Source organism: Capra hircus, chromosome 18 (assembly GCF_001704415.2).
Source record: "Capra hircus breed San Clemente chromosome 18, ASM170441v1, whole genome shotgun sequence".
NCBI classification, from domain to species: domain Eukaryota; kingdom Metazoa; phylum Chordata; class Mammalia; order Artiodactyla; family Bovidae; genus Capra; species Capra hircus.
Genome location: NC_030825.1, coordinates 10084041 through 10096383, shown reverse-complemented (window position 1 = coordinate 10096383; position 12343 = coordinate 10084041).

Genomic DNA, 12343 nt, shown 5'->3' with positions numbered 1-12343 from the left:
TCATGGACACCATTAAAGACAATTTCTAGGGCCTGTCCCAATATTCTTCCAAAATTTGAGATGCCTCTCATCTCCAGCAAAAACTGCAGTTTCATTCTTTATAGCAAGAAGGGGAGGAAATTTCAGGGGGCCAGAAGATTGAAACTCACATGCTCTTCACTTCCAATCAAATGATACACCAAATAATATCTCAGTATTACTCATACTACTTCCTGAATTCTACTTAAAAGTGAAAGAATTTTAATTATCCAAGGCTGGATTGGAGGAAGGTTTCCCAGAAAGTAGACAGAGTCCTAAAAAAGGTTTTGAATTGTCTATGGACAAAAATTAAAAACCCACAGTGACATCCTTTACATCTTCATTTTGCCTTGCACAGGACAGGAAAGAACAATTTCTTCCCAGTCTCTCTCTACAGACGTACCAACTAAAACGTACTAGCAAGCAGGTGTTCTCAATTAACAGGCTTTAAGCAGGTATTTCTTAAGCTTTATGCAAATGTTTCTCTTTATTTTCCTTATTCTAAATATACAGCAGCCTGTACCAGAAAAGGGGATGGGGATTTTGTTCTTTAATTAAGAACACTGATCATCATCTATTAGTCTATTTAACACCAAGAAAAGAAGCCATGCCAAGGGCCCAGGCTCCACCTGGGCACCTTCCTACCGGTCTTTCTGAACAGGCCCATCTGCGCAGCTCACTCACAGTTGGCTTTGCCGAGATGACTGATGAAATACCTAACAGGACACTGTCACCCTTTACTGAGACCCTCTATCATCGACATTCATGGTCTGGTAACTGATAACAAATCTCTTGATGAAGCCATATGAAAAGTGACTCCCTCTTTACTATCATAGAAGGGGCACATTACTTGGTCAGTAGCTCTACACAGTAAGAGGGTGTGGAGAGACAGCAGCCAAAACGCAGAGTCTTATTCAGTATTGAAATTAACTGAGAAGAATTTCTTAAAGGTGGTAAGCTCTCCCTGTAGACTTGATCATTCTCCAATTAACCAAATGTACTTATTTTATAAGTCTCCTATAAATTGTAACCCTGGTAATTTACATGAATCAATTAATGCCTATGTCTAGTAATCATCCAAAAGAAAAATTAAATATATTGAAATATATGTAAGTTAATTTTTTGTTTCACTTATCACAACATGAATCCTTTCTCACATATGTTCAGTCTTATCAATCTACAGCTGCTATTGCATGATTCTGTGCTCATGACTTTTAAAAAAGGAGGAAAGTTAATTTTAAGATGCGCAAATTAAGCATTTTTGGTAGGAAAACACTATGTCAATTCAAAAGAGATTGCTATGCTAATGTAACAAAAGATCTAAAGCATCCCTTACACTGACAGAAGTAATCCCCCATTCAGGTTGGCCCCCAGATGATGGGGTACCCAAAAGGAAATGAAATTGCAGCAAAATGGAACCCTATGAGGATTAATAATTTTATAGTTTAGTACTTACATGACTATAACTAAAACATTAACTCCAGGTATAAAGACATGTAACTGGTTAGTACAAGTTTAAATACTTACAGTTATCAAGACAGCGGTCATTGGCAAGCGAAACGACGAGAGGAGAGGAGAGGCCCGTGCTATGCCTGATCCTGCTGAGCAATTTTCAGACCTCAGCTCATTCTGGCAGCTACGAGCAAAGTATATACAGAAACCAGAATTATAATTACATGACTTTACATTGTACCAATTAGCATGCTTCCATTGAAAATAGTAAAAGGCTGAGTAAAATTTGTTTCAACAATGACTTTTATTATATTACAAAACAAGAGGTCCACAGGTAGAGTAGTTCCAGGGTGAGTTCACTGGGTAACTCAACAACGTCAGGTAGGAACCAGGCCTTTCTATCTGTCTCCTCTGCCAATGAAAGCATGCTGGCTTGTCCTCTGAGGCTGGTCCTCCTCAAAGTCCTAAGACAGTTTCTGCAATTCCAGGCACTATACAAAGATGGCAACATTAAGAGACAGAAATGTTTTCTTCTATGCATAAATTTTATCCAGAAGCACCCTCCTTCCCAAAGACTCCTCTCAACTCTCATTGGTCAAAACTATGTCACAAACTCATGTCTAAATCAACTGCTGGAAGGGTAATAATGAGAATTAGAATGTCTGGTTTAGACTGCTCAAGATTTACCTCCCTGTAAGGTTGAGGGTTACTCCAGCTTCCCCTAAAGCCTAATATCTGAGGGAAAAATAGGATTCTAATAGCAAGAAACCGTGTTCCTCCAAGGAGATGTATTTTAGGTTAGTGGAGTAGGCAGCCTAAAGTATCTGCTACATACATCTAATAAGAATAGAAATAGACCTTAACTCACTACACATGGCTCAAGGCGTAAAGCTGACACGAATGGCTTAACCGACAGTATCATAGATCTAAGATTAGCCATTGTTGCTGCAGAAGTATATCTTCATAGAAACTTGCAAAGACATGAATCTCTCTTTAAAAGGCAGTAATTATAATTGAAGAACAAACCATGGCTAAATCCATATTATCTATATGAACCCAGAAAAGATATTTCCTCTTTTATTGAAAAATCAAGGATTCCCTTTACGGGAAATTTCTCTTCCAATGAGTTTCCTGTAATAGTTTCACATTCCAGGTGTGCATTTGTAATAAGCTTGTGTTGGTCAGTTGGGCTCAATTTATCTAATAAGCCACTGAAGTGGACAATTTTTGATGTAAATTAGGAATTGTGGCTGCATTAAAAAGTAATTTATTATATAAAGTACTATCTGAATATACTCAGACATACATCATTTAATTTTTTCCTTGCCATTCGTTTATTACATGGCCATCTCACACATGGAAAAAATAGCTATGACACTTGTTAAATATGCTCTTTTCTAAAATATTTTATCAATTCTAATGAGAAATAACAGTGATGAAATATTTTTAATGCCACGTCAAATATATTTACGTGATGTCAGGAGCAACAATGTGGCACAACCGTAAGGCAATCCACTGTGAGGGAAGAAACATGAATTCTAACAGCATTTCTTCAGTACTCACTATGTACCAGGCACTGTGCTAAGCATTTAACTCACATTCATTTATTTAATCTTCATAATATCCCAACAAACTGTGTACCATGGCTATCCCTTTTTCAGGTGTGGAAAGTGAGGCACAGAGAGATGACCTAGCTGGCACAAGGTCACAAAACTAATAAGTGGCAGAGGCAGGCTGCAGAACTTCAGAGGCAAAACACTTATCCACAGTTTAATATGACCTCTCTAGTCCTAGAACTGCCACTGGTTGCTTACCTTTGTTGGAACCACCGCTTCCTAATGAGTTAAATAAAGAGTGGAGTGGAGATCTTTAAGAAAATTTCTAGCTCTAACACTTAAAATATCATGAACATTGTAACCTTACAGAATCGTCCTCTGTCAAACTCTTTATATTAAAGTTGCATTTATCGCAAAACCAAACACTCATGTCTGGATACTTTCTTTCTAGTAACAACTGGAAGATAATATAGAGGAAGAAATAACTAAAAAGCCAATCATGGTATATAAGTCACAGGAAAAACACATCTCCTTGGAGAAATACAGCTGCAGCTTATCAGACCTAAACTCATGAATTTCCTCAGACGTTGGGTGTGAGACCCACCTAGAGGAAAGGTTACATAACTGGGTTTTCCACAATATGGCCTCTAAATTACTTAAAAGCTTCCAAAGCATGTACAACATTTTCTGACATTAGGCAGTGGAAAACTCGTCACCCTTCAGAGCAATAAGCCCCCTTCTGTCTGGACCTCCTAACTGTTACTTTCAAAGGAATTAGAAATGAATTATTTAAAACATCTCAACAAACATAATTACAAGTACTTGTAAGATTCCTCAAAATAACCTCTTTGGAGTATCCAGACAGAGACACAGAGTAGAGCTATACATTTGCCGAAGAATTAATATTAAATTATTTCTCCAAGAACTGTGAACTACCCACTAGAGTGGCCATTCAGCTTATCTGAAGAGCAAAATTTTAAATCTAAATGATTAAAGTCTCAAATTTTATTTCAATAATACAACCAGGATTGGACAGTATCTTCTTTCAGTGTGTGAAGTACATGCTGTACTTTTTCACAGCATGAAAAAGTAAATGTGTAAATGTGGTCTAAGTTCTGGAAAACTGACAGGGGCATTTTCTTAAAATCTATAGAACTCCTGTTGCTCCCTGACAGGATGAACAGAGAAAAGGAGTGCAAAGGATAGAAAATTTCAAAACACTCATGTTTTTAAAAAGTTAATTGACTAATTTCAGCAAATTTTTGTAAGGATCAGTTTTCCTTGTTTAGACACAGTTTTCTTTTGGATACTCAGTAATATCTCAATTATCCCCAGTAGATAAAGGATATAACAATATATAGAATACATAAATAATTTTTGTATCCTACTATGTGTGTTTTAAGGTGTTTTGTTATATAGGCTATTTTGCTTTCCTATTGCATTTTTTATGTTAAATAACAAGTTAATTTGTTATTCCTGAACAACAACAGAAATTTACTCTGAGAAAGCCCAAAGCGTTATGAATGCCAATGTCAAGTTGTGAAAAATAAGTCTGCTACAGTATGCAAGGACTAACCCAAAACAACTTTCTTAAAAATATAGTTTTAGCATGTTTACATATATAATGTAAAATGTATCCCAAATAAAAGTGCTGGGCACTTCTATTCCCATATACTTGCAATTCGGCTGTCCTACATTTATGGAACAGATAAATTAAGAAGAGCTTTATAAGAATTTTCAGCAAGAAAGAAAAGTTAGATAGCTGGATAACTGCACATAAAGCCGCTATTGACAAGAACCTTCTGCCTGTCATTTAAATGTTTCTCGTATTAGAAAAGCATGATGTTCTTTTGAGGTTGTTTCTCCCTTTAGTCCTCCAGGCCAGATTCTATGGACTATGGGAGGAAATGAGAGGACTTACTACTTGGTTTTGCCTGAGCTATTAAGTTTATAGTAAAATAAAATAAGGTAAAATATTGCAAAACAAAGTAATTAAAGCTAACATAGACACTAAGCAACAAAAGAGTCAAACAAGTATGAACTGAAATAATGAAACTCATTCTGTAACTGTGAGACCTTCAGATCCAAAGGAAGTGGGACCATCAGTGAAGTGCATGGGCAGGAGAGTCCCAGCAACTAATTTCCAAGCCTGGTCAGCCTCTTCCAAACTCTGACAAGTTATTTAACTGCTCTAGATCATGTTTCTTCATAAGTGAAATGGGAATACCCACTTCAAAGGGTTGTGGTAAGAAATAAATAATCAGATTGAAAGCAACTGTCAAAGGATCTGCACCTAGCCAACTCTCTATATGCCAGAAGTAAGGATTATTCAACTGAGGGACACTACCTGAACAGGATAGCCTGATAGCCTGATAGTCTCTTATTTCTCATACTGATATAATTTAATTTATTCCTTTCATGAATTATTTTTTGAAAACTTAATTCCAAGTAATACACATATATTTTATAAATAAAAAATACTAAAGAATAGGTTAAAAGTAAGAGTTCCATACCCATCTCTAATACCAACTGTGATTATCTTATCTTATAATCCTTTGGATTATAAATAACCACATCTGTTTTTCTTTAAACATGTAAAAGCTTAGACATATATATAATACATCAAATCAAGAATAGTTATTACCTTTAAAGTAAGATAATCATAGTTGGTATTGGGAGCCTGGTGGGCTGCCGTCTATGGGGTCACATAGAGTTGGACACGATTGAAGCGACTTAGCAGCAGCAGCAGCAAAGTAGAAACTGAATCATGTTATAAAAATTACTCTATTATTTCCTCTTTCACTTAACAACATGTCCAGGATATCCTTCAGTATATGTTACTATATGAAGATTTATGCTGTTGACATAAGTTTAGTATTAAATTTTAAATAAGGAGAAAAAATAAAGAGGCAGCATTCTTTCATCATGTTTGACTTTTAAGAGCAATGACAGCTTTGTGATTACATTGATTTTTAAGTCCTTTACCATTTAGAGATATCTACTGAAATATTTGGGCTTCCCTGATAGCCCAGTTGGTAAAGAATTCACCTGCAATGCAGGAGACTCCAGTTTGATCCCTGGGTTGGGAAGATCCCCTGGAGAAGGGAAAGGCTACCCACTCCAGTATTCTAGCCTAGAGAATTCCATGGACCCATGGGGTCACAGAGTCAGACACAACTGAGCGGCTTTCACTTTCACTGAAATGTTTACCAATAGATTATATTATACCTAAGACTGGCTTCAAAATAATTGGAAAAGGGATACAGAGAAGGAAAATGAGGGGACAAAAATAATACAAGATTAGCCATGAATTAATAATTAAGCTGGTTGGTGAGTATATGAGTGTTTTTATCTTTCAAGGCATGTGGGATCTTAGTTTACCAACCAAGGATCAAACCTGCATCTCCTGAATTGCAAGGTGGATTTTCACCCAACAGGATCACCAGGGAAGTCCCCATATGAGTCTTAATTAGACTACTCTCTTCTCTGCTCTCTGTATTTTTAAATATTTTTGACATTTTCCATATTAAAAATATTAACATTTTTCGATCCTTAAAATTTAGCTGCTAAATTCCAAACGGCTATGAATTTAACTTACAGTAATTAATTTCTGATTAGGTAATTTAATCAACAAAACTAATGGTTCCCAACACCCAAACAAACAGCACAAACAAACTTAGCTTCCTCACAGTTTGAATGTTGCTATAAAAATCCAAATACAATAACCAGCCCAGAGAAGCAATATTCACTAGTGTTATGGGAGTATTTATCGACAAGTGTAAATTATAAACTATTATAATTATTGCTTTTTAGAGTTAATGACAGACAAAGTGTTTTTCTCTTATATTGAAACTGGAGCAGCTGGATGAAAATAGAAAAACAGTTCTTTAGTCTATGTATGGCAAGAAAAAGAAAAAATCAAGAAGATAATGTTTTGTGCTCTACTCATCCAGATAAAAAGACACAATCTTTTTATCTTTCTGGTATACTCACCGAAGCTCTCCCTGCTGAAGCCAAGAGGAGACCTTTGTATGTCACTGGAGTAGAATACTTTTTGAATCTTTGGTTTGTATTTTTCTCTATATACACGTCAATAGTTTCAAGAAGGCAGAAAACCCCTTAATATCTTAAAGTCCACAGAACACAAGCTGCATGGATTCTACAGTTCTTCCTGACTCTCGGCAACATCTACACTCACTGAGGAAGTACATCCATGAGGCCTGAAGCCAAACGGGATAGCCAGAGTACCTTCTAAGGCAGCAAAAGGTAAAAGGAAAAGTTTTCTCAGTATTGGAAAGAGGTCAGAAGGATTCAGAAGATCTAGTGAGACACAGAGCATGGCAAGACAAGAAGGTGTCTGTGTGGTGCACCCAGAGAGATTAAATGCTTGGCGCCCTGGTCCTTTCAAAGATTCCTAACACCAAGCATGGACTACAAACAGTGGTAAAACAGTCTAGTGGACCTAACTAGCTGGACAATGGCATCTCCAGTGAGGTCCAATGATCAATTACAAGAGCTATGATTTTCACTCTGATTTGGCACCATTTAAGATCCTCAACATTCAGAAAATGAAGATCCTGGCATCTGGGCCCATCACTTCATGGGAAACAGATGGAGAAACAGTGGAAACAGTGTCAGACTTTATTTTGGGGGGCTCCAAAATCACTGCAGATGGTGACTGCACCCATGAAATTAAGATGCTTACTCCTTGGAAGGAAAGTTATGACCAACCTAGATAGCATATTCAAAAGCAGAGACATTACTTTGCCAACAAAGGTCCATCTAGTCAAGGCTATGGTTTTTCCTGTGGTCATGTATGGATGCGAGAGTTGAACTGTGAAGAAAGCTGAGCACCGAAGAACTGATGCTTTTGAACTGTGGTGTTGGAGAAGACTCTTGAGAGTCCCTTGGACTGCAAGGAGATCCAACCAGTCCATTCTGAAGGAGATCAACCCTGGGTGTTCTTTGGAAGGAATGATGCTAAAGCTGAAACTCCAGTACTTTGGCCACCTCATGCAAAGAGTTGACTCATTGGAAAAGACTCTGATGCTGGGAGGGATTGGGGGCAGGAGGAAAAAGGATGACAGAGGATGAGATGGCTGGATGGCATCACCGACTCGACGGACATGAGTTTGAGTGAACTCCAGGAGATGGTGAGGGACGGGGAGGCCTGGCATGCTGCGATTCATGGAGTCACAAAGAGTCAGACACAACTGAGCTACTGAACTGAACTGAACTGAACTGAATTGAAGATCCTGAACCGGAGTCTCCTGCACTGCAGGCAGATTCTTTACCAACTGAGCTATCAGGGAAGCCTGACTGGGGAAGATCCCCTGGAGAAGGGATAGGCTACACTCCCCAGTATTCTTAGGCTATCATTGTGGTTCAGCTGGTAAACAATCCAACTGCAATGTGGGAGACCTGGGTTCAATCCCTGGGTTGGGAAGATCCCAGCTTTGCAGTCCATGGAGTCACAAAGAGTCGGACATAACTGAGCAACTTTCACTCACTCAAGAACCTGAATTTTTGCAGTGTTTGGGACAGAAGAGTACTACATAAATATTTAGATTTAATTCCTGCCATCCCAGAAGTATGCTGAGGTTTTACTTAGATCTGGATTTAAGTGACTTCAAATAAAATAAATATGTGCAATAGTTTTTGCAGATCTGTGAATTCTGTTTAATTCACACAGATGACTCCATTTAAAAAGCAATCATGCCAATAAAACTGGCTATGAAAGCAACCCGCATCCATGCTATAATGATAATTATCTTTCACATCTGCACAGCTTTGTACATTTGGTAAGGTGTTTTCACGTGTTATCTCATTTGATCCTCACAGGGTTAAGAGGGTTCAGTAGCTCTTAAACTGTTGAGAGTAGATGGTGCAGGAGCAAATGACTTATTGGAAGAGAGGATTTTCTCCCAGGTATCTGGTCATTAGTTATTTCCTTTGCTCAGCTGCATTCTCTCTCTCAGAATAAGAGGAAAATTTTATTCAACTCTTTCTTTAAAAACATCTGTGCAAAGTTGTCATTTCTTGAATGAATTTCACAGAACCCAATGAGGATGATTTCTTAAGAGGTTGCAATTTAGGCTGCCACCCAATGGTGGTAGTAAGTCATGGCCAAATCTTCTCATACAGAAAAACAGAACAAAACAAACACTCACAGGCACAGCGGCCAAAGGAAAAAAAAGATTATAACACTTTGCAATGCCTTCTTACTATCAGAAACAGGTATCTTTCTAAAGAAAAAAAAAGATTATAACACTTTGCAATGCCTTCTTACTATCAGAAACAGATATCTTGCTTAAAGTTAAAACTATTCAACAGACATAAAGTTTATTTAGACAGTATTTTTCTATTTCAAACTTTCAAAACCAAAGGATTTCACAGAAGTTGCCTGTAAGGAATGGGAATTAGGGGAACGAAGCAGGTAAGGTTTTCATTTCTCTACTTAGTGCATTTGTATATTTTTGTATTCGCTACAATAAAATGTATTACTTTTATAACACACTATATAAAAAAATAATACACTATAATTTGAAAACTAGATAGTTTTTAATCAAAGGAATCTAATATCTAATTCAATTATTTTCCTCTTTATCACAAAACATCATTGCTGGTTCTCTTTTCAGGAACTGAAGAAAGAATACCTTCATTTCTTTAATAGTTCACTTCTGTCATGAAAAAGCCTGCCCTGGCTTGTCCATGTCCTCTAGGCCAGGAATTTCCAGCTGTGACAAGAACACCAGAGAAGGACTCAGAACAGCACCAGAATGAAAATTTCACTCTTCATCAACCTACACCATCTGGTGAGTGGACAAGGCTGAATGCGCTTGCCATCACTTTTTCAGGCACACTCAGAGCAAACAGGTAATAATTATCAAGGAGAGTGGGTGGGAGGCGGGGGTGGGGGTTGTTTCTTTTGTAAAGTTGTAACAGGAAATATTTCTCCAAAAGGCAAAAATGCATTTTAATGTCTGTAAAACTTACTACAAATAGTAAATAAAATAACAATAGCTACAAACATAACTTTCCTTTTAAGAAAAACAAAGGGCTTTTTATTTTTGCAGTGTGGGACTCATATTCTTAAGAGTGACAGAGGGATATAAAACAGTAAAAGCCACTAATTTGGCTTGGTTCAAAGTCTCAGCAGCCTCCTTTTCAACTACCGGTTTTGACTTCTATAATTTTTTTCATGAGTAAGAATGGCATTGAAACATGTATAATATCATATATGAAACGAATCGCCAGTCCAGGTTCGATGCATGATACTGGATGCTTGGGGCTGGTGCACTGGGACGACCCAGAGGGATGGTATGGGGAGGGAGGAGGAAGGGGTGTTCAGGATGGGGAACACGTGTATACCTGTGGCGGATTCATGTTGATGTATGGCAAAACCAATACAATATTGTAAAGTAATTAACCTCCAATTTAAAGAAATTTATATATAAAAAAAACAACTTGTCATATGTAAAGAGAAAACCATTTAGTCTCTCCAGCCCTCTGTTTAACTTTTCTTTTGTTCTTCCTTATTATTAGTAAACACACAATTTTCCCTTGAAGAAAATAAACACCCATCTTAACTGTGTCTTGACTTCCACCACCATAACATGTTCCCCCAGCAATTCATTTCCACATTCTTTTTCCCTCTGTGAAACCCCTCCACCAAATAAATGTCTTCCAGGTTTAGACATGGTAGCTTCACATGCATAAATTTGATCATAGTTTTAAATATTTTGTCTTCTCAATCCCCATAGCAACTGGCTTCTTTAGAAACTTCCACAGAAAGTCGAAAGACATCATTATCTTTTAACCAAATGGAATATTTTGAATAGAATTAGTTCAGGAAAATAAGGTGGTTTGATTACCACATCCCTGGCCTTTCATTTCTTTTTTTTTTTTTCTTTTGTAAAATAAAATTTTAAATGTCAATTTCACTAGATAGAATTGGTTAGGTGTTCTGGGGCTTATCAGTTAGTTATTAAAGAATGTGTGAAATTTTCAAAGATGCTATCTCACCATTTTAAAGAGCAGTTTTTCACTTACTGACTTGAGTAAGTATTTACTGAGTATACTAAGAATTGTTTGAAGCTGTGAAAGATTTAGGCAACTATAAAGCTCAGAACTCCCCTCCAGTACCTGCAATAATTCAGAAAACTAAGATCATGGCATCTGGTCCCATCACTTCATGGGAAATAGATGGGGAAACAGTGGCTGACTTTATTTTTCTGGGCTCCAAAATCACTGCAGATGGTGATTGCAGCCATGAAATTAAAAGACGCTTACTCCTTGGAAGGAAAGTCATGACCAACCTAGACAGCATATTAAAAAGCAGAGACATTACTTTGCCAACAAAGGTCCATCTAGTCAAGGCTCTGGTTTTTCCAGTGGTCATGTGTGGATGTGAGAGTTGGACTATAAAGAAAGCTGAGTGCCGAAGAATTGATGCTTTTGAACTGTGGAGTTGAAGAAGACTCTTGAGAGTCCCTTAGACTGCAAGAAGATCCAACCAGTCCATCCTAAAGGAGATCAGTCCTGGGTGTTCATTGAAAGGACTGATCCTGAAGCTGAAACTTCAATACTTTGGCCACCTGATGCAAAGAGCTGACTCATTTGAAAAGACCCTGGTGCTGGGAAAAACTGAAGGCGGGAGGAGAAGGGGACGATAGAGGATGAGATGGCTGGATGGCATCACCGACTCGATGGACGTGAGTCTGAGTGAACTCTGGGAGTTGGTGATGGACAGGGAGGCCTGGTGTGCCTGCAATCATGTTCAGTTCAGTTCAGTTCAGTCGCTCAGTCACGTCCGACTCTTTGCGACCCCATGAATCGCAGCACGCCAGGCCTCCCTGTCCATCACCATCTCCCAGAGTTCACTTAGACTCACGTCCATCAAGTCCATGATGCCATCCAGCCATCTCATCCCCGGTCGTCCCCTTCTCCTCCTGCCCCCAATCCCTCCCAGCATCAGAGTCTTTTCCAATGAGTCAACTCTTCGCATGAGGTGGCCAAAGTACTGGAGCTTCAGCTTCAGCATCATTCTTTCCAAAGACATCCCAGGGTTGATCTCCTTCAGAATGGACTGGTTGGATCTCCTTGCAGTCCAAGGGACTCTCAAGAGTCTTGTTAGGTGACAATAAAAAGCAGTGTGTAATTAAACACTGAAACTGTAAAACAGCCCTATCAGCAAAAAAGGAAAACAAGAAAAAGAAAGTCATCATTTTTGGTTGATTTGGTTGATGTAAGAGGAAGATGAAATTTGAATTGGGTTTTGAGAGATAGGCAGGATTTGAAAGGTTGAAAAAAGAGAA